The sequence below is a fragment of the Pangasianodon hypophthalmus genome, chromosome 23 (genome assembly GCF_027358585.1).
Source record: "Pangasianodon hypophthalmus isolate fPanHyp1 chromosome 23, fPanHyp1.pri, whole genome shotgun sequence".
Taxonomy (NCBI): Eukaryota; Metazoa; Chordata; class Actinopteri; order Siluriformes; family Pangasiidae; genus Pangasianodon; species Pangasianodon hypophthalmus.
This window is the reverse complement of record NC_069732.1, coordinates 16,610,502-16,634,708: the sequence shown is the minus strand read 5'-3', so window position 1 is coordinate 16,634,708 and position 24,207 is coordinate 16,610,502. Positions and strand designations below refer to the sequence as shown.

At 40.2% G+C, this 24,207-nt stretch overlaps 1 protein-coding gene across 4 annotated transcripts in view; it reads left to right on the top strand.

Annotated features, from left to right (window-relative positions):
• Window positions 1-7,394: 7,394 nt before the first annotated feature.
• elfn1a (extracellular leucine-rich repeat and fibronectin type III domain containing 1a) overlaps window positions 7,395-24,207 on the top strand; it is a 69,641-nt gene continuing 52,828 nt past the window's right edge. For 2 of the 4 annotated variants that reach the window (XM_026929461.3, XM_026929459.3), the window contains exon 1: window positions 7,395-7,992. The gene's annotated coding sequence lies outside the window, so the exon portion shown is untranslated. Of the gene's footprint in view, window positions 8,600-24,207 lie in introns of all 4 variants that reach the window. The other 2 variants (XM_034298357.2, XM_034298356.2) reach the window with 1 other exon arrangement.

Here is a 24,207-nt window from a genome sequence, read left to right as displayed (position 1 = left end):
CCTGTACTTTACTATGTATAAAACCTGTACTTTGTTAACAATGCTACTATTTGCACTTCTTGTACATGCTAAACTGCAGTTCGTTGCTGAGTACCTGTACTGTGCAATGAAAATAAAGTTCTTTCTATCTATCTATCTATCTATCTATCTATCTATCTAGATAGATAGATAGCTGTCATGGCTAGCTATCTAGCTGTCGTGGCTTCCCAGTAGATACTTTTTCATTAAGGTGGAATTATTTATGGTATGAGCTATGCTTTATGCATGCATTTAATTCATAAAACAACACAATTTTGCACCCTTATTAAGAAAAAGAGGGAAATGTTTCATTAATTCTAATTCACTCCGTCTTTTAGCACCAAACAAATCTGCAGAGAGGGAATTCACAAAGGAGAGTTTTAATTTCAGCACATACATAATGGCACTGACCTATTAGTACGCTGACAGTTTCCAAATGAGTGCAAACAATTATTTTTTAAAACCCAGCACCCAACAGGCCCCCATGAATCAATTTGTTCTTTAATGAAGCTTGGTTAGCGTGTCAGGCTAATCTGCTTAGGAGGAGGTTAATGGACACATCCAATCTTGATTAAACTCCCGCCTCAGTCAGAGTAACACCCTCTGTTAATTAACAACCCCCAAAACAAAAGTACGACACTTTTCTGAGATTTCAAATGCAGTGTGTGTGCTTGGGTGAGGGAAAAGGGGATGCTGCAGGTAGCTTGGCTGGAGAGCTGTCATTATGCTGCCAGTGGTCACACAGCCACTTCTGTAGGTGTAGACGAGAGAAGCCGACAATCTCGGCAAATTGAGAGCATAAGCCAGCTGCTCAGCGTGATCCTCGGTTCTGAAACTAAACCTGTCATTTCAGTCTCCACTGAACTGCCAAAGTTACTCGGCTGCACAGTTCTGCAATTTAAAATGGGGAGCGTTCAAGGTCCGCAGAACGCAATTTGGTGTCATCAAGCCAGTACGAATCAATCCAGGCAAAGTCCAGTGGAAGGCCTTCTGCCCAAAACAATTATTGCACAGCAAATCTGGGATTTATTTTAAGACACTTCATCATTCCAAAGGCTTAACAGTTCTTAAAAATTCACCCTCTGCAGCAGCATCTAAAACATCTAGTCTGAAGAGGACAAATACCAAAAGTAGTTGCTTTGAGTGTCCTCTTTTGGATCTACTGTATTTCTAGCATGGCTAATTGGTAGAATAAAAATGCAGATGAGGATTTAGGTATCTGTTTTTGTGTTCACTCCCGAACGAACACTTTTCAATCTGTTGTTCGGCTGTGCGTCGTGAGCTAGGAATCACTTTGACGCTGATGTGTGGGCGGTTTGTGCCTGTTTGCTCTCATCAAGCTTGTGCAGTGTCATATAGTGTTCTGGAACCTGTTTCATGGCTGAGGACGGAGAATGAGAAGCAGGGGATGGTGGAGGAAGAAGCGGGTGGATGGTTTTGGGAGGGGGGGAGTTGGTGGGGGTGGGATCCTGGCAGGTTGTGCACAGACAGCTGCAGACTAGCGGGCATCCTGATGGGAAGGGGCCTAAAATCATCCCAGCACAGAGGAGATACCACTGAGCTGGAGCTGGAGTGGAACTTAAAACTGTTTTCCTCCTCCTCCTCCTTCTCCTTCTCCTTTTCTCTCTCTCTCCTTCTTTCTCCCTCTTTTATAGCTTTCTTTCTCTGTAATAATCTCCTGTAATAATCTGCAGGCATTAAAGAATAGCATACATTAAAAAAGTACACATTAACATATTCCATCAATGCTTGTTTGCACAGAGATGCATTTATTGCTCTTGTGCTTTGTTGCTTGTATCACATCATATGACCAAACCACACACCCACACACACAACCACCCACACATACACACACACATACACACAATGCCTACAGTTTGGTGTACCTTACTCTCCCCCATGTTTCTTAACCGAACACAGTGAATATCTCATGAACAACAAAAGACATTACACTATCCAGAGCACATTAACATGATGTTAATGCAGAGTGTCAAACCTGCTAAAATATTTACCACTGGTGTGTCTGACATAGAGATGTCCCATGCCAGCAATGCAGCAACAATGAATGAGCTCTTTAGCTGCAGCTTGCCAACAAAGTATCCTCTAGGTCCTGCAGGTAGTACACAGGGCAGCACCGTGCTAAAACACAGGTGAGAAGATTGTTGACTATATAAATGGGGGCTCTGGCAGGATGTCAGAAGCTTGGATGGTTCAGCAGATCTTCTGCCAGCCTGGCAATTGAATGCTTTATATCCCCGTAGCATTCATATGCATTCTGTCCTCACAATTGTGTGATCAGAATTCACCCCCTCCCTTCTTTCATACATGTCTCTCCTTCTTTTTGAAGCCTGTGATTCGCCATTGTCCCATGCACAATAGCGCTGAGCGCTGACCAGACAGCGGGAGTGATCACAAGCACACCATCGGTCTCCCTATAAGCCGCTAGAGTGAAAGGAGCCAGCCGGCAGATCGTTGACAAGGCTGACAGTAGGCTCAAAGGCAGCAGTGCAGCAGTCAGCATTACACACTCAATCAAGACTGAACCTCATATTCCTTTCCTTGTTCTCCAGGCTCCCATTCCCTTTACTTACCATTAAGCCTTAAAAATGAATGCGCTGAGGTTGGAGCATAAGAGAAACAGCCAGGTGAGCATTTTTTTTTACCATCTCAATTCTTGATGCTTGATGGAGAGAGAAATAAGTGAACAACAGACACAGGCTTGGCACACTTGCACTTAGCCAGGTTAAATTATGCATGTTCAGCATCTGCTGTGAAAATAACTGCCTTCCTTCTGCCCCTAGTAAGTGTATCAGTCTGAGGTCAACTAACATGGTCTCAAACCTGCACATTTGTAAGAATTTGCTCTTGGCATCTTGTATAGAAACATACAAAAGATTAACACTCAGAGGTCTGTACATACTTTTGCTCATTTTTAATACATAGGCTGAATCTACATAATATCAGAGTGAACCATTACTACTACTGAGCTGTCAGGGATGGACACCTGAATAACTGGACTTCTGAATGGTGTAATAGAATAATAAAGCACATGATTGGTCAAAAAAGTATTGTTTCCATGTGGAAACAATTTGTGGCTGTTATTGTGGGCTGTTTATACGTAGTACAATTAAATTTTTGCTTTGAAAATTGAATAAATAAAAACACAAATGCTTTTAAAATCTGGACAAAATAACAAAAAAATCTTTCACTGCTAACCTGTGAAGCTATGAGCTAACTTTTCAGCCATAATTTTTTTTTCTCCACTGAAATTCACAGGTCTCTGCGAAAAGACACAGCTTAAAATAAATATTTACCCCAAATACTCTGTAAATTATTAAGCAACATGTAAGACATGATCTTTCCACAGATTTCGATAGGGTTGATGGTGTGTTAGCAGTTGGACCATTTTTAAATGAGTTTATTCGTAATTAGCCCGACAAAATAGCTCACTCCTCACTGTAATTCCTATTAATTTTGCCAGGCGCAAGGCAGCGCGTCCTGGGAGAGTCCATTTTAGGTCTGGCCTACAGAAGAGTGAAAGGGGCACCTGCTGTTGAAAGCCTGCATGTCATGGCTTTTCAGTCAGGTTCATTGTGGACAGGGATAAAGGGGCTTCGTTCAGTAGCCAAGGCTAAGCTGGGGCACATCGTCCCTGCTGGAGCTCTTTTGTGGATATTTTTAGTAGCAGTGGTGTGTTTATCCAGACAGTCAGGACAGAGTATGTGTGCTTGGGCACCTGCACCCTTGACTGGCAGTTGTCTTTCTTTCCTGCTGAGCTGTAACTCTTATGGCTGGCTCTCTGAAGTAAAGATATTAAAATCTTGCACTCGGGTACTTGTAGGGGTTTTGTGGTGGGGTTTCTTTTTGTTATATTGGTTTAGATGTTCTTAAAATGTCAGCACACTAAGAATTTAAATGCACTTCAATATCCACGCCACGGAAAACTGCATATCGTAGTGTTCAATTTCACTTCAGTATAGAGATGGATGCGGATCAGCCTCTGAGCGGAAACACAGTCTCCACCCACTCCAGACAGTGTCCCTGCATATTCAAATCTATGCAAATGGAACGCCTACGTAATGAACTGCTGCCTCTCAGATGGTGAACCCAGTCCGGCGTTGCTCACAACCAAACATGTGTTTATGTAAATTATTGAATCACTCAAACCTCAAAAGACCACTTTGGAAAGTTTGCTTTGCCTGTGTTTTGTGAAAAATGTGCTCATTTAGAGTGCAAACGCTTTGTCTGTTCTGTCGTTTGCTAGAGGCAGATTTGTTACTCAAGCTTTTGCATTGCATCTGCATTTCTGACAGACCAGTGCAGTGGTTCTGACTGCCAACACTCTGCACAAGCCTGATAGTAAAAGCCTTAACTCTTTCAATTACTTTCAATTTCTTTTTTGAGGTCACTAAATTCTGCTTATGCTTATGTAATGAAACTGTGCAATGCATAAATGTCTATGGAGAATTATTTATACTCACTCTTAATGCTTACTGCTGTTATGCTTGTTGCCCTAATGCTGACCTATTTTCAGAAATCCAAAGAGAGGGCTATAAAATATTTATGACAATCTGTATATATATATATATATATATATATATATATATATATATATATATATATATATATATATATATATGTGTGTGTGTGTGTGTGTGTGTGTACTTAGCCTCAGGGAATACTGCTTTCTGTAACATACAGTAAGGTCCCAGACATACACACACACACACACAAAGCACAATATTCTGTTTTTTACAACATAAAGCCATTTCAAAGAAATTTCTATTCCTAGAATATAATTTGGATGCCAGGGCTTAGCAACAATCCTCTAAACATGGCTTTGCCTCATCCAATTATGGTCAAAATACCATGGAAAATGTAATAAATAATAGTAATTGTTGATAATAATACAGCTATTTCCATGCTTTATATATTTTATTATATTTTCAGACGAGACATGGAATTACAAATAAGAAACAACACAATAGATCTAATCTCAAACACAAAAATCATTAAACACTGCAGAACATTATCAGAGTTAAAAAGCCACCTGGTTTACAGGATAAATGCTGAGGTAGTGACATATCATGCTGCTGAATTGCCCTGTTCATGTGTCAGCCAACAGCCGTGTACCTGATTGAGTGTGCTTCTGACATGGATTCATCAAAAGCAAGCAGGCAGTCGACCAGTGCCGAGATGTAAATAAAGACTGTAAATACTCAAAAAAAAAAAAATCCCCCTGAAACAATACAAATGAAATATTATACATCTCTGATACCTTGACATGCAGCGTGCTACTTAATTTATGCTTTAGTGTCACTATTAAATAGCCCCATTTGCCAGTATAAGAAAACTATCTCACAGAGTTCTGCAACAGAGTCAGTGAAAAATAGAAAATCAATGAAGTAGCCATTTTAATTTACCAAATGGTGGCGTTTTTGAAGCACACTCATATTTCAGGCTTGGCCATGACCAGGATAAGGACGCATGCCTTAATTGAACAATATCCGCCTAAATATCCTGAGAGCATCCTGTGATAAATGTATGAGGTTGGTGAAGAATCAATTCTTTTCAAAAATAAAAAATAAAATTATAAACAAAATCACCCACAGTTTAAGTGAGTGTGTGGATGATTGCCATTTATTACACTCATGGCGAGTTTTTAACCCTGCTACTTCACTTCACATCAGCTTCCCAACTATAATTAGGAAATTTGCTGCACTGAGGCCCAGTGTGCCCTGAGTATGCCTCCTCCCATACATCACCTAGAAGAAAGTGCTGCCTGTGGCTAATGCTCCAGAGCCCCTGTCCTGTTCTCTGGGCCAGTGCCCACTCGGTGCCCACACACTGTACTGTGGAGCAGCAGGGCGGCAGGGTGGCAGGGTGGCACAGCCTCCATCACATGTTTCCTCCCTGTCAGAAATGGCTGCTGCTGCACCTTGCCGCTGGCTCTCAGCCCCAGCCAGCATTACGGGGGAACGACAGCGGCCATAAATCAGGCCCAGGAGAAGAGAAGTGTATTGTGTATGAGGACAGCGCAGGGATGACTGCCAGCGCAACCCCAACCCCCTATAAAAGTTTACCAACCTGTAACTGTGATGGAGTACAGGTGGAGGATGGGGGCCGGTCTGTCGGCTTGAAGCGTGTAGCTGTGCAAATACAAAGCAATGCTCAGGGCGACTGGCCATCACTCTCAAAACACTCTCAATGCTGATGTGTCCAGTTAATTTTGTGTTACTTTTCACACAGCCAGTATGTTATCATACAGTTTTTAACACACGCCATGTGGTCAGATTTTTTAAAAATACAAATACAGTGGGGTCCAAAAGTCTTAGAGAATATTGAAAATCAGTTTTTTTTTTCTTTAAAATTGGAAATAAACAGAATGTTTTGGAATTTTGAAATATTTAAAACAAAGAAATGTTCAATATTTTGAAACTTTCTGTTTAGAAATAGTGCAGAATCTTTAATATTTAATACTCAATATGTGTGATATTGATCATCTTAACTTCTTTGTAGAAAAGTTCAGATTTTCCTCATGTCTAATCTCTTCTATTGAAGTGTGTGTTCAGATGACACTCCGATGGATCTGATCTAAAATGGATCATCAGGTTTTACACAAACGTATGGAGTCCATGCCAGCTCGAGTGCGCACTGTCATTAAAGCAAAAAGGGGACGAATCTAATACTAAGAAACTCTGAAATTCATGTGAATATTTCATAGATTCTACTTTTCACTCAAGATGTTGTCAGTAATATCTGTAATGAAAAGTGTGTTAAATTAGAAAAAGACCTCATACAGCAAATATAGTCCATTAGCAAAGGCCACTTTAATATTTGCAAAACACTGACCTAACCTCAACTCATGCAAACAAACAAACAAACAAACAGAAAAAAAAACAGTAATGTGATTTAACACATGATGTGCAGCTATAATTTTTTTTCCATTTCTTTTTACACAATATGACACAAAAATGTGTTAAAATAGTTAAAGGAGAACATGATAGTTGGATATGTCACCAAATTTCATTTTTAAATTTTAGAATTTCAACATACAGTATGTGTCCAGATGCAAATATGAATGAAGGTAATCTCTGTGAAGCATCAAATGATAGTTTAACAGTTTGCAAATATTATTGTTTCTGTGATTGTTGAATAAATTGAGAAATTTCAGGACTTAATCCAGAATGTTTTTTTTTTATTGAACACACCCCAGGACTAAGATGCCCTTTGTGATATGTGAGGTAAAGTGCTCAGCCACTCTGAGTGCACTCTTCTACTATAATCTTGTTTACACCAAGAATCTTGTTCATAATAAGATTATATTGCAAGTTTCATCTCTTTCATTTTCTACTTCTAGACATTTCAATGGCCAGTGTGAGGGAAAACCTTCATAACACCTAATGCGTTTAGTGTTTTTTTATTCCCTCTCTCTCTCCCTCTCTTGGGATGGACAGAGAGGTCTAAGCACGCAGCGAACGAGGGATTTTCAATTACCCTCTGATGAATCCGGGGCGTTTATAGCCCTGCGGCCACGCACAAGCTTCTTATGAGCTTTACTTCGGCCCCAGGTGGACCTGTGGCTCAGTGAAAGAGTGCTCTGAAGTAAATAAGAAAGCGCTGGGAATGGTTAACCCGTGCTTTGTGACATGCAGAAGCGCGCGCGGTGACGGACAAACCCTGCCTCGCGCTCGCCTCGCCTCGCCACGGGGAATACTTAAAGGTGCGCAGTGAGAGCGCGCGCCACGAGCGGCTCGAGACTGCAAACCCTCGCGCGATCTTTTAACGGAGCTCAGAGAGACAGACAGACAGACAGTGTGTGAGTGTGTGTGTGTGTGAGTGTGAGAGAGAGAGAGAGAGAGAGAGAGAGGGAGGGAGTTGCATGGATTGTGGAGCCCGCCGCCTCCACGTCGGGGTTTCATGGTGACCTAGCGAGCTTCTCTGAGACTTCACGGGTTCTCCTGCTCCGCTCCGGTAAGTAGCCGATATGCAAGCACTAATGCTCCGGAATGCAGCGCCGGAACGGCACGCGCTACGGCGAAACATCCGTGAAGCGCGAGCGTGCTGTAATAGACCTGTTCGTCTCGCGCGTTTCGTGCACCATCGTACTTGCCACAAATAGCACGAGGTCTCGCTTCTTCAGGACTTCAAAACATCTGTTGTTTCCTGGGGGGCGCGAGCTGATAACCAGATGCTGATAAACTTGTATTTTTCCCTTAAATTCCCTCAATTTTAATAAAATTGCCGCGTGCAAATGGAAAAACACGTTTCACGCGCAATTTGCGTTTAGCTGATAGGTAGGTAGGTATGTGGGGATGGGGTCATCACCATATTGCACTGAACTGCTTTACTTTTTTTTTTTTTTTTTTTTTTTAACTTGCTGGTTTTGTACAGAGAGAGAGAGAGAGAGAGAGAGAGAGACAGAGAGAGAGAGAGAGAGAGAGAGAACGTTTCAGCACGTCGGTCAGCAGACTGTTAACCGCTAGAGTTCGCCTTCAACCATTAAAAGCCGGCGCAGTGCGACTGATCCTTTCCTTCCTCTGTCTCTGGGATTTCGGTGAGCTGAGCTGAGCTGAGCTGCGTGAGTATGCTGTGCGTCTCCTTTGTAGGCATGGTAATGAAATGCTGATTAAATAGCCTATAGAGCAGAATCGAGCTGTGTGCTTCTCTCTTGTAAGTTTTGTCACTCCACTTCTATCCTTATGTACTTGTATGTGATCGCACTAGAGCATGATCGCTGCTGTGCACTGTATGCTGCTCTTCTATCACTGATCTGCAGACGTCTGATGGATTTAGACAGATAAGATGCAAACAGACAGAACATTTCAGCTCTACACTCAAACCAGGTTTGTCGTAAGAGAGAGAGAGAGAGAGAGAGAGAGAGAGATGTGTGTAACTAATACAGGAGCTGGGAGTTAAAATGAAGCCCCTCTATCTTAGACTATGTCAGAGCCGAAAATGACTAGCTCTCATATCTACTAATACAGTGTTACTATGTTAACTCATGCAAATGAAGTGAAATCTGCTTCACTCTATAGCTATTATATCACGCGTGCATAAGATCCTGTACATATAACTGATATGTATGTGGTTGAAATAGAGCATGAAAAAAAAAACTTTACCTCTCTGTCCATGACTGAGGTTCAGTCTGAAGAGCTGACCGTAGTGGAGAGAGAGACTGCTTAAGGGAGACTGGGGTTTGGATTGTTGTTCGCAGGATTTTCTCTTGATCTTTTGCTAAGTGTGAAAACACATAAGAGCTGCACACACCAGCTGCCAGTGCTAAAAAGGCGCCTGTGTGTCTCCTTCGATTGAGGCATTTATTAAGGCATGGTGTGACCCACGCAGTTCATAGCGCTGTAATGATGTGTTAAGGGTGCCTCTGAATGATAATCAGCAGCAAGCATTAAGATACAAGAGGCTGCAATCCTAGCCACAATGTCACTCATGGCTTGTCAGTCTTCCCATACAGGCTATTTTGCTGACAGGCCTTTATTATTTATTTTTCCGCTGCTAAATGCCATCTTATGTGCTCACTGCCTCTCCTACTCTATTGATATTCATTTTGCGTGGTGGCTCATCTGTGCAAATCCATAGAGACAGAAATACAAGGAAGCTATACAATGTTATAACCTGCTTTCACCTGTTCATCTAATGTAAAAAAAGTACGCATCTTAATTAACTGTTTGGCAAAGTGTAAGAATGCTGCTCGGTGATTTTCCGGAGGGTTAGGAAATGAAATATATCCTTTAACTTGTGCATTCACATCTTTTTTTAAATACTAATTTAAAAAAAAAAAGTGTAACAAAACAGCTATGTGCTTTTCCTTTTGGCAACGGATCCAACCGACGGTCAAGCTCAGGTGCGTCTCCTCGCGCTCTCGTGTTGGCATTCAGACAGTGGCTTCTGGCCAAACAGTGCTTCACACCTTAAAAAGAGAGACGGGTTGGTTTGTAAATCTCCCAGCATTTGTTCGGTGCTTGTGCATTTTAGTGTCCTCGTCTTTTCTCTTTCCATCTCTAATCGTGATTATGCAGGTTGAAGATAGACTAAGCTAGTTTGAATGCACTCTGCCTGAGCCAGGCTCTTTGTCGCGGGGAGACGGAGAGAGCGTTCCAGACTCGCAAGATGGGTGAGATGGCGTGAGGTAGATGGATTTCATGAGAGCAGTGGGACACTTGCATTAACATTTTCTCCTTAAAAATAACCCTGTCAGTTAAAGTAATGCTTAATGTGTAATAAATAAATAACTGTACAACCGGTGGCTAATTTTTGGTGTGCTGTTTTGCAGGGTGTGACTCCCACTGAAAAGTTTACGAAGCAAATAACTTACTATAGATGATAAGAAGATGCTACATTGACATTTAGTACATTAAACCTAAAATATGTGTATTAGAACGGGGGGGAGGCAGTCACTCATCACGGCACACTTTATATACACGGGCCAACAAATTTAGAGTGAAAGATTGTAACATCAGTAGACCAGTTTATAGACCTCATATTCTATAGACTTCATATTCTTAAGTAGGTTCATATTCCTTTTACCCTCATAATTCATGGACAATGACAATTATTGCCCCTTAATAGCTTTTTTAATACAAGTAGCCCACTGAGTAGCTATCTAGTAAGCACGATGGCTAAATTACCAGGCTTACTTCGATACCACAGTTATAATTAGCAGTAATACTTGATTTGCAGGATTATAATTTATGCCTGTAAAAATTAAGTTGTTTTTAACATTTTAAAACCTTAAAAAAATGAATAAATTTTTGGAGCATCCGGGGGCTGTATGCAAGATCTAAAATGTTTAATAAATGTTAGAAATGTTAGTGTGCGATTGTCCGTGCTTTACATTTTTAGGTTGATAATCAAGAATAGAGATAAGAGATACAGATTTCAGATTTTGTCAGACAGCTGATTAATTTTTATAGCCAATGTAAAAAAAAAAAATACTTAACCGTTTAAACAAGTGAAGCAATTGAACAGATTTATAGATGTGTCTTTTCATAGATGGGTATAAACTGGCTTAAAAGCTTGCAACTTATCCCTCTACTGCACACATTCATCTTCATTAAGCACATTATTCTGGTGAGGGTTGCAGTGGATCTGAAATCAAACCCGGTAACACTGGGCACAAAGCGGGTGACTTCACCCATCACAGGGCACCACACACACACTCATTCACATACTCTTTATATTCTTTAATTTAGCGTAACCAGTCCACCTACATGCATGATTTTGGACAGTGGGAGACGGGAGAACACAGTGGAAACCCACACGAACATGGGGAGAGCATGGGAAACTCAGCACAGACAGTAAACCAAGCTCAGGATCAAACCCAGCACCCTGGAGCAGAGATGCAGCAATACAAATAATGTTTATTTATTCAATTTTTTTTAATTTTATGGGGTATTTTGAGGTGCGTTGCCATATGGCAACATTGTGTCATATTGGAAAAAGGCCTATTGAACATTCATTGTTTTTTTGCAGTGTTTAACAGGTTTTGCACTTTTCTTTTGTTAAGTTGAATTACTTAATGCTTATTTTCTTTCAAAATCAGTTCCTCCATCTCATTGAGATATGAGAGAGTTATTTTTTTAAATTAGAGGTACAATTATGTACTTCATCTAAGTACATAATTGGTGCAACTAAAATCCACCTACTATGAAAAGTAGAATAGGTTTTCTTTAAATGCTCCAAAAAAAAAAAAAATCCAGATAAATGGCATGTTGCCAATTGGCAACAGTGTGCAGTAGAGGGTTAATGTGGACTTCTATCAGAGAGCCTAGCTAATTAGCACTAAATGGTTTCATTTAAACAACACTTTCTTTTTCACTCCAGTTGGATATGTGTGCTTCATCATGATCTTCCCATAGCACATCTCTAATACTGGTAGCTTTGAAGTTTCATTTCTAGTCCTTTTCAGACCATAAGAGCTTTCTCTGTCTCCAGAACCATACTCGTCACTTACAGCACCTGCTTATATACTACTTATAGCAAGAAATGGTCCTACATCACACAGTGACAAAAATATTGTGTTGTCTGAAAATAAACATCTAACCCTTGAACTTTATAATAAAAATTAGCACATTTTGGTCTTTGTTCATTGTCCTGCTCTGGTTACTGATGCCTGGTCAAGCAGTGAGAGCAAAGAGCCAAACAAATTCTCGTTTAAGTAACAGAACAAGAAGTTATTCTAACACAGTAAAATGCATGAAATTTGGGGTTGTTGTTGTTGTTGTTGTTGTTGTTGTAGTATATTGCTATATCACTAACTGTTTGATTGACAGCTCTGGACTGAACATGTGTGCACGTATTTAAAACAGAATTTGCCTTATTAAAGTTTGTTTTTAATATCAGAAACATGAGTTTGGCCACCGTAACAATAAAAGGACTTCAGGGGCACAGTATATAGTCTATAATTTGCTTACACAAAGTGGTAATGAACAGTATAGGTAAATGCGTCTTGTTTAGCGTGTGACATTTCATAAAAGAAAATTGCCGTAATTTAATTTAATTTAAACATTCAGGTACGTTGGATTCAATTTCGATTTGTGTTTCCTGAAATTTAGCCTTAGTCACACATTTTAATTTCAGTTTATTGACTATAAAGGGACCCCAAACATCATAAACTGTCCTTGTATCTTTCTCATTTTTATTCACAATCAAGTAATACTTTCAGATCATACAAAATATTTTTGTGAGAAAAAAAAAAATCTGATTTTGGAGTAACTTAATGGGATGAGATGCATCAGCAAATAGCTGGCAAAAGCTGACTAAGCCTGGAAAGAAAGTGTCAGAATTCAGTGACATTTACATGTCTATTTATTTGTAAATGTATTAAGCATTTGCAGAAGCTTTTATCCAAAGTGACTTAGTGTAGCAGAATAGAGCCTCAGCATAGAGCAATTAAAGAAGCTGACAGCATAGTGCAAGTGCCACAAGACACAGTTTCCACCAATTGACATTTGGTGGTTCAGTAGATAATTAACCTTGGCGGACATTTTATCCCAGCTTTTACAAAAGGGCCCAAACAGAACACAAAGATGGTGATTATTAATATATTTTAAAATTCCCTTGGTTTTTCTCATTGACCGTACATGCTTTGACAGTTGTTCTAAAATATATTTTTACATATAGAAACCAAACTGAAAGTGCATTTTATTGCTTTGGAATCTGAAATCTCCATGTAGGATAGCTTAATTTACACTAAAGGTGCTTGTCATGTCTACTATATGTCTATTTATTTAATGGTTTAGTTCATAATTGATCATCATCATCATTTTTGAATGAGTTAAACAATTATATTGTATTTAGTGGCATATACCTGTGCACATTAATGAGTAAGCAACATCAGTATATGTCTGTTTTAAAATGCCTAAAGCGTATGTCTGCTCTGTTTACAAAGTTTATTGCATATTGCATTTTACAATTATGACAGTGCATGACAGAACTGAATTGCACTGAGCAAAATAGTCTTTCAGCTGAGATGGTCAGCCACTGATTTATAGATAATGGGAAACATTATGCAAAACGAGAGATGAATGAAGACATGGCATATTGAATTATATGGTAGATAGAATTAAGAAAAGGATCTGTCTATAGTGCTGAAAAGCCTTAAAGCAGCTGTTAAAGTGGCATACAGGATTTGATTTCCTTTGGCTCCATAGAAAGCATGCTATTTTGATACACGTTTCTCATTCACACTTTTACACGCTATCTTTTAGGTTAGCATTATAGAAAACATGCCAAAACACTGACCTGAATTGTGTTGTTGACTATTGAAACATGTTGCCTTAATCACAGCATCATCGTGTGTGGGTCTATACACGTATCAAATTAAAACAGCTCGAAACCTTTGAAAAACGATTCCCAAGTCTAGCCTTTGATGCTTCCAGACTACAGTACTGTTCAGGAGAAGTGTCTGTCCTGAGAATGTACGCCTACCTCCAGAGATGGAGGGCACAATCATTATTCATCCTACAGTGAGTGCCGAGCCTCAGGACAGCTTGCAAATGGGTAGATGAGCCATTGACAGTCGCAGAAAGCACTTGGAGAGAAAGAATAAAATAAGGCTGTCGTGCTTTCAGAGAGCCGTCGTTCTGCATTTAGAAATGCACTAGCACTTCTGGATAATGTGGAAATTATAAAGCCTTTACCACTGAGTGATATTTTATTTCAATTTAGCAAAGCAAAGATTGCACAAATTCCAAGATGTTATCTCTTCACAAGCATACCAATGGCATTAGAAAGGTTGAGTAAGCTGCTCGGGTGAGTGATTTATGTGTGTGGCATGAGATTAGCGAGCTGTTGCCTACTCTGTCCTGGCAAGTGGTCAAGCAGTGTTTACATTGGAGATTTCAGCACCAAGCCAGTGATGTGTGTCAGTGAAGGTTGAGGTGGATTTCAAGCAACCATCCAAGCCTTTCATTGAATGGTCACCACAGTTCATTCATTCATTCATTCATCCTAGATAACTGCTTTATCCTGGTCAGTGTCATGGTGGATAGGAAGCCTATCCCTGGAACACTGGGCAGGAGGTTGGAACGCACCCTGGAAGGGACGCAGGTCACCACGCAGATTAATTTGTTTAAAATGGCATAGACTAAGGGTAGGCACAATGTAATGTATTATATGTCTCTGAAATACTTTAATACATTCATTCTGTCCTTTGCAAGAGCACACATTTTAATCAGCTTCCAGTTCATTGTTATTGTTCTGGGGTTCAAAAAGCCATGTTGGCCATTCAGCTGCTGGCTTTTTTACAATGGACAAAGACCTTCCATAAATAAATGACATACTGATGACATTGTGTATGTGAAACTCCTGCTATCCTTCACATAAATTAATTAGAGGTTCCAACTACTGGGTGACATGGTATTGTACCTGCAGGCCTCAGGTCTGGGTTGATGAATATATGAATCATTTGAAACCCTATTTAAGCTGATGACATGTAATACGTCTGTCATTGCTGAATTCAGAGCCTCTTTTATTGATTGGGTTTTTGTGCAAGTGTATGGCACATGCACATTCACTCTTTAAATATGTATTCAGAGATTGCAGTACTTCAAGCATTAGAATGTCAGCACCCTGTATAGTTAACTAAACTACCATATCCGTCTTCCAGAAAGGGATACTGTAAATCACATAAAATTTATTATAGGTGGCCTCACCTATAATAAGTAGTTGTTGGCAATATACTGGTATCAGTGGGACAGCAGTAGAAAATTACTACAACACGTATTAAATTAAATAAAGCAACTACTAGTTATTGATTTAATTTTCATTTTACTTTAATTCACAATTTAATATGTAATAAGTAAGGTATAAAACATGACAGGACATGCGGGTAAAGGAAAATAATCAATGGTGGTGATGTGACTCTGTCATTCCCAAAGTTGAATAGTTTCCTATAACAGCACACCCTGAATTGTTTATTCCTCTTATACTACATGCGTTCGTCAAATTTATTAATGAATGACATGTCATACGTTATAGTTGTTTATAGTTACATTTATGTATGTTGATCAGTAAATCAGAATGTTGTAAATCTGTAGAGGTACATGATGAAGCCCAGATAGCTGCTGTGACATGCCTCTCAGTACTGCCCATGAGGATGAAACACTCCTTGTAGAATGGCCCATCATTATTCTATGCTTCGAGCCCAATTGTAGTCTGTGATGGTGGCCCATCACCAAGTGAGCCAAGCTCTACTTAGACAGGGGAGCACCTGATGTCTTGATGAATAACTGATGAATAGATGAATAACTGATTCTATGACCAATTAGCCATTGTGAGTCTAAAACAGTACCATAATGCTTGTACTGGACTGGTAGGAAATGTTCTACTGATTGACCTTTGTAGAACATTGCGTGTCAATTACCTGCTTCAAAAATTTTTAGATACATAACCTTAGGCAGGAACTCTGGGTTTGGCCACAGTGTCACCCAGAAACCATTTGGTCATCAGAGCATGTCTTGTGATTGACAGTACAAAAGGCTATCTACAAAGATACCCATTCCAGACCAGTGTGATCAGCCTGTGCCTCTCTCACTGAAACAAGGATGCATCTCTGTCAGGGCTAATTGGGGTTTAGTTGCAGGTTAAAACTCACTCACTTAATTCTAGCAGCCCCTAGGGAATGCAGTTGTTGCAGCTGTGGTTAACAGGCCAAGCATGCTAGCAAGAGCTGGAACTGCCCATAGTGGCCTACCGAAACAGGTAAGTGCAATAATGTCTGCCACACTTTGGGACAACAGGGTGGCTAGTATTCCCTCTGAATCTAGCTTTGCTGTGTTGAATCATATAATCTGCTTCAACACGAGGGATCTTCCCCAGTTCACTGTGAATCAGATCACTGGAATGTGCACAAAGAGGGTGGATGTGTCTCAGATGGCCTGCTCCCTGGTGGAGGCCTGTCAGAAGCCATTGTCCAAGTATGGTAGTACCCTTATGCCTCTGGTCATCAGAGTTGATAGGAGTGTATGCATTCCACATGCATTCCCCGAACACCCTCAGTTCTAGAGAGAGGCCGGAGGGTGAGACAATTCTTTGGAATGCCTGTCATTAATAGACAAGCCCCCAAAAATCTATGAGGGCATGAAAGGTGCACAACATACTGTAGCTAACATCTGGTAGCCTTACATGTGGAGTAGACTCTTTGTTCTGACCATGGGATTTGAACCAGTTCTTGGATCAGGACGGCCACTTGTAGGGGTTGGACCTGAGCCCTGGACCTGAAATTGGCCAGGACCTGAGCCCCAATGGCAGAATTGAAATTTATACCTCAAAAAAAATTTCAACCATGGAGCTTACCTTCGGCAGCCCTTCAGTCCTTCATGACCAGCCCCAGCTTTCTTGCTGGTCAACTCACAGGAAGATCAAGGGCATTCAGATGTCTGAGACCATAACATTTGTCCATTTAGGACTTGTACGAGGCCAACGGAGCTTATGTGGATACCAACTTCAGCAACTTGTAGCAACTTCAGAGTGCCGCCTGGCCTATCCAGTCTTCTGTTCTGGTGTCTGATTCTGAAACCTGTGCTCTTCTTTCTAGGAACTCTCTGGCTGCAAGCCTAAAGAGTGGCCCTGGTACATGAGATAGAGTTTGCAGAGTTGATTACATGTCTCCGGCAGCACAGATTGTGTCAACCAAGCCTGATGTCATCCATAAATCAAATTGGTGGAGATCCATCCTGCATCCTGTTCCGTGTGTCTCATTGCCAGGAGGTTTCGATCAGCTCTGTCACAGAGAGATCAATAGCTGCAGATTGAAGTGATCGTTCCAATGCAAACAGCAAAATTGTAGTGAACTGCTTGCATGAACCATGTGTGAGGCAATTTTTTAAGATCTCCCCAGGATATCACCAGTCGATCAATATCCATGTTTGGGCATCAGGTGCCAGAACCTACAGTAATTCTACAGTAATTTTTTTTGTCCAGTGAAGCCACCAGTGATGCAATGCAAGTGACAAAGGCAGGCTAACTGCAGGTTTTGGCATAGCCCGGTAGAGATTGTTGAAAAACTCCTTTCAGTGCTCTCTATATAGTTATTATATTGAGGCACAGTGAAATTCCCTGTGGCTGGGGCTGTGCAGAACAGCAGATGTTGTGCTATGAGCTGCTTCTCAGCCTCTGGTCCAGTCCAGGCTGTCCACTCAAGGATGGCTGTCCCAGACTGTTTGGAGTTACCTGCAGGCTGGTAAAGGATAAATCAGCTTTACTTCCAGACACAGCAATTCCAGATCATTTCTTTACTATGGTCAATGCTAAGTGGGTGGACACATTGCTGGTGTTCATTCCCAGCTTCCAGAGAGCTTAGACACAAGTGTGAGTCCTTTAGCAATCATACAGAGCCAAAGCTGTGCATACTGTATAGTGGAAACTAGTGAAGTCTGTGGTTAACCATGAAGAGTGTGTGTCATGCTGGGAAAACTCACCAAGCTAGTAGAATGGAGTCAAGCTGCTAGTCCTCAGATGCCTGGGGATGTGAAAGCTGAGTAACTCACCAAGGGAGCAAACATGGCTCAGCAAAGAAAAAACGGATGAGGAGAGGGAGGGAGAATCATCTCCTGGTATACCGAACCCTCTTCAGATGGTGCGAGTTCTCGCTGTACGTGGCTTCAACTCTATTCAACATTATTAATTTCAACTGAGCCACTGCTGATGGCAGGACATCCATACACATACGTAGACCATTGCACTTGGGTTGCACTTTGATTCGATATTTGAGTCTAAATCTGCCGAACAAGTGCACCACGTCAGCATCAGCTTGAAAAAACTCAAGAGGTTTACAAGCTGTAGCTGTGACCGAAGTCACAACCTCAAAAAAGCCCAACATGTATGAGGAGAGAAGAATAGATGGCATTTTATAGCAAATAGTACATTATATGATCATCATTTGACTTTGTGGTAAAGGACTTGATGTGCACAGGCTTACAAGAAAGTATCCAGGTGTTAAAATACTGCCCCCTGGTGATTAGGAGGGGTAAAATAAAACCAACATGAGAGTGACGTGTATAGCATTAAGGATATAATGGCAAATGAAATGTGATAAAGTCAACCTTTCTCATCTTATGTTATAGAACTTTAGCACTTTAAATGTTCTACATAGAACGATGCCTCTAACATGAATTGAGTTAACCTCTTAATAAAATAAAGCAGTCCTTATTAGTGAGTGATAATTGTTTTGCTGAAATTCTACTGGACATACTCTATACTGTCATGGTGATATTAGATCTAATTAGAGAGATTAGACAGATTATATCATCAGATTTGATTTTATTATATCTAATGGCATTGATGTCTATGTTGTACACACACACACACACACACACACACACAGGCACACACAAAATGCATGCTGCTCAGCGAAACATGCATGTCGCAGCCACTATAATTAGTCCCAGAGGGACATACAGAACCTTAGGAATGAAGACCAAAAGGACCCTAGAGTTACTGCAATCCAAATTAATTTCATGAATTTATTCATATTAATATAGCCAAGAGTGAATTAATTTAGAAACTTTATTTAACATATTCAAATTTTCTTTTGTTACCAGTTTGGCTGTTAACCTGTGCGTTAAGATTTTCTGGTGTGATTTAAGATTGAACTGACTGACGATGCATGAGAATTGTGCTGGAAACCTCTGCTTTAAGATGTAGTTTATGATACAGGGCTGTGGATGAAAAGAAGACAAAGAACATATCACTAGTGTGCTTATGGGAATGATTAAAAAGCAACACGTAACAAAGGGAAACATTTCTGTAATGCATTTTGTGTTATGCTTTTTTAAAAAAAATATTTCCCTTTCTCATAAGCACAGTAACAATATGTTCTTGTACTAAAACACAAGGCTCATGTCCTTCTTATCTGCCACCTTTCTCTTGCTATGGCTAGGAGAGTGTGTGTGTGGTTTTTAAACCAATGAATATTTGTTTGGACTGTGCTGGTGGCTGGAGCTGAAGTGCTGAGAGGCTATGTGAGAAGCAACGTGCCGAACTGAAGTGTGAGGACAGGTGCTGCTTGATGGAAGCAGCCAAACAGCCATCTGCTCTAGAATACTTCTAGCCCCTGGAAAGAAGCTGTCTCGTACTTGCAGAACTGATTAATGTCTCTGTCTGCTCACCAAAAGACATATCTGACAGATGTGAGTTACTTAGATTCTAAAAACCTGATAAAAATCAGACTGTTTTACTAAATGAAATTAAGTTAGTATTAAAGAAGGAAAAAATAATATATATTTGTTGTGCCTTACGGTGCATAAAGCGGAAAAAAATGTGTATATTGTCTGTCTTTGTGGGACATGTGAAGCTTATGCCTCAGAAAATTAGAAAAAGTCCAATATTTTATTATGATTTTATTATGCAATTCAGTGCGTATGATGAATGACAAATTACTGTGGTCCACCCTTTCAGTTTCCCTCTGTGTTTTCCCAGTGAGTCTGTGGACATCTCTGCCAGGAAATCTGGAGAAACAGCGAAGGAAGCGAATGCTCACTCCTGGATATCTTGACAGATTTATCTTGTTCACAGGTGCCGGTATAAATGTATAATGTGTTTCTCAGACAAGACCACAATGTAAGGATCCGGTGGGTTCAGTGGACCTTTCCTTCAGCTATACTGACATGGGTCAAGGATGTCTCCTGAAACAAGGACATTTAATAGTAGATGTCAAATCGTTCGTGACTCTTAAAGACAGGCAGCACATATCCAGGACGTTAATATTGTCAAAGTCACATAGATCAGAGTCGAAAGTGAAACGGTTATGTTGCAGTCTGTGGGAGGGCTGTGAGTCAAACATTAATGCTGGAAAAATAGACCGCTTCCATAAAGCAGTGCTGTGCTCTACAGTTGTAAGTACCTGTGCACAGTATTCTCTGCAAAGGAGCACTGCTGCTGAACCAGAAAGAGGCTGTTAAAATGGCAGACAGCAGTTGTTGCTCATATGTTATATCACTGTTACCTGTTTCATGAGGGTTAACTACACCATCTGCTGAGACAACAGGGGTCCTGCATTGTCAGTTTTTGATTATATACACTTCATCCAGAAAACGGAAATATAGCTAAACCCTCAAACTATAACGATCACAGATTTGTGTATACACTAAAATGGAAAGTGGTTCTTTCATTCAAGCAATGAATTGAAATGTAAAGGTACCAGGCCTTCTATGGGCAATATTTTTGTTCTGCTCTGCTAATGTGCAATATTGATCGCTATTTCCAGGGTACTATTAAGAATCCCAAGCATCTCTTAAAGTTCAGTGGGTAATTAAGTAAAATGTCTTTTAAATTCTATTGACTGAAGATTGCACCAGCTGCCAAGATAGGTTTAATGCATCTCAAGATTTTAAAGGCCTCTAAGCATTTCTTTCACGATGGGGCATAAATTTTTTGTTGTGGCAGGCAGAGGCATTGCACTTACGTAAGCAAACACATCAGGCCATAATTAAAGGCTGGGAATTGTTTTAAATAATTCATCCCATGACTATTTAAGAGATTCTATGATGAAAAAGCTGTGCTGTACTGATACTCAGCAGCAAAGTGCAGAGAAAAGCATTGTTACCATAGAAACCGCCTCCAAACTTGGAGAAAATACAGTATACTAGAATCTATTTATCGAAAATGTGCCAATATTCACATGGTTTGTTGGCAATGGTGTATACTACCAGTGACATTAGAAAGCATCTTCATGCATTACAGCATAGATGCATAGTTTTTAAAAATAATTCAGATATCTTGTGCCCTATATGTTACAGACAGCTTCTTAGCTTCATTTCAAACGGTAGTCATTACCAGTCTTTAAAGTCAACAAGTCGTTAAATTTGTATTACTTTCCCATTTGTAGGAAAGGAAATGAGACTCCATGACCATTAGGAGTAGCAGTAGCTAGCAGATATAGGCCCTATACCTGCATAATATAGACTGTTATCCAATAATCCAAACTGTTATCATAATTATTAATATAAAGCCCATACAGGATTTGTGCAAATATTTTGATGGCAAAAAGGCAAAATTGGAATGATCAAAGAGACTACAGTCACTGGTGTTCATTTACAGTGATGATCTGACTTCATTTTGGCACTGCTTACACACTTACTGATTGAGCACTGGTGATTTTTTATTGTGTGAACAGTTGTTGGTGATAGTTGATGACTGACTGAAAAAGAATGGAGAGATAGTGAAGAATAGGAAATGTATTTTTACTTTGTACCCAAAATCCATCTGAAGACATGTAGCATTTTATGTTAAAGCATGTTAAATGCACCTTCTGCTGTGGCCTCATGGGTACAGTATTGTATCTGTTTGAAAAAAACTATGTGCCTGTTGCATCTTTAGGACTTTCAAGTTTGGATTATTGGATAAACTCACTCATCCACTAATCCACTCATCTGTCTCTTCCGCTAGATTGATTCTCTTTTTTTTAGTGAGGAAAACCTTAACCTGTTTAATTCATTTAGTTTGTCTCTCTCTCCCTGTTTATCGAACTATTTTCCTTTACTATCTTCCTTTCCTATACACTTCTTCTTTGTTGAGCAAGTTCCACTCCTCCATGCATTGTAGCAGAACATGATTTGATTGGTTTATTCAACATGCATAGTAACATATAATTTCTTAGTTACCTGTTATGTAAAAGGAAACTATAAGTGTGTAAACCATATGCAAGTTCTTTTTGACCCCTGGGGTGTTTGTATGAAGCCTGGAAAGGATCGGTTCTTTTCCTGCACCTGGACTTTGTCTTCCTTTCAATCTTTCTTCTCATTATTTCTCTACAGTCAACTAATAAATGATTTTTCACATCTGTGAACAATGGTTCATGAAGTGACTACTCTGTACAGTAGTCTCAACTCCTTAATATACTGTATACACTATACAGCCAAAAGTAACCTCCACTCTTCTGGGAAGGCTTTCCACTAGATGTTGGAGTGTGGCTGTGGGGATTTGTGTTCATTCAGCTACAAGAGCATTAGTGAGATCAGGCACTGATGTTGGGTGGGAAGGTCTGGGGTGCAGTCAGGATTCCAGTTCATAACAAAAGTGATCAACGGGGTTGAGGTCAGTGCTCTCCAACCTTCGCAAACCATGTCTTGATTACCCTCGCTTCGTGCACAGTGACATTGTCTTGCTGGAACAGGTTTGAGCGTCTTAGTTCCAGTGAAGGGAAATCTTAATGCTACAGCATACTGAGACATTCTAGACAATTCTGTACTTCTAACTTTGTGGCAACAGTTTGAGGAAGGGTGAAGGTCAGTTGTCCACAAACTTTTTTCCATATAGTGTATACTGTATAAGAACAACTGTTCTTCAGGTGACTGAGAATGCCAGTGTAGGATGTGATCAGACTGTCAGCAAGAACAGACCATCCACAACTACATAGAGTGAGAGAGAGAAAGATGTTAAAGCAGAGTTGCAAAACATAAACCCCTAAGTACAAAGCACATTTGAGAGCTTGATGCAGAAACCATATGTACAGTACTCTGTCTGTAGAGATGTGATAAAAAAGTGATATGGGCAGATGAGTCATTCTTCACTACTACCTCAAGACGTGCACAAGTGCGTGTGCGTTGATACGGGTGGCATGGTACAGGCCTGAATGTCTATAGTAAGGGGGTCTGGTGTCTCTGTTCTGTTGTGTGGGTGGCATTAAAATGGTGTTAAGGACAGCTTCAGTGCACCTTGGTGTAGATTCTACAAGTGTCTACAACTATACCGTAGGGGTGGAACACTATGTATATATATATATATATATATATATATGTATATATATATATATGTATACATATATATATATATATATATATATATATATATATATATATATATGTCGTGAATGGTCAGAGTGATGTACAAGTCTGCCTCGTCTTCCTAGTCATTTCCAGCAAACGGGTCTCTCTCTGATCATGATCGATTGCAGTGTAATGAAGGCGGACGTGACGTTGAAGCTTGCGGGGCAACAACTTCAGAGAGCACCGCTGACTGAATTAAATCAATTTACCTCACTATATTTGTGTGCCCTTAGCAATAAAGCTCATCTCACTCAGTCCGCAGTTCTCTGATAGCTTTTCACTGAGTGCCGCATCACAATGCAGACTGCATCCCAGCTTCCCTTCACCTGCTTTACTTGTTTACTCTTCTCACTCTAAAAACAGGTAACTTGTGGATTTTAATGTGTTGGTAGCTGTAATTGTACCAAAGATTTTTGAAATAAAAGAATACTTCCTTTGCATAGATTGCCATTGTGGTGAAATGGAGCATGAAAGTAGTTCTTAGTGAATGGCGTTGGATGGAGAGTGATATTCAGCGGCATTTTAATGAATAGGCAGGATTGGCAGATGGCAGAAACAGAGTTGCTTCACCAGCCTCCACCTGTTGTCTCCACGTTCACAGGCCCTTTGCTGCTTGATATACCAGGCTGGCTTTCAGCCCCAATCAGAGGAGCCAGCTGATTGCCAACTGAGAGACAGAGGCATGAGAAGGAGAGCCAAAGGGGGAGCAGGAGAGAGAAATTTATGAAATTGTGAGAATTGTGACGTGTTATCCTGCAGACAAATATGGATGTCCTTGTAAACAGTGTTACACTATCTCACCTTAATGCTGGATGACAGACTGATGTTTATTAGAGACTCATGGGTGAATATTTGTGCCTGGCTCCAGTCTCCAGGGAGAAGCACAGTGTTGATGAGACTCTTC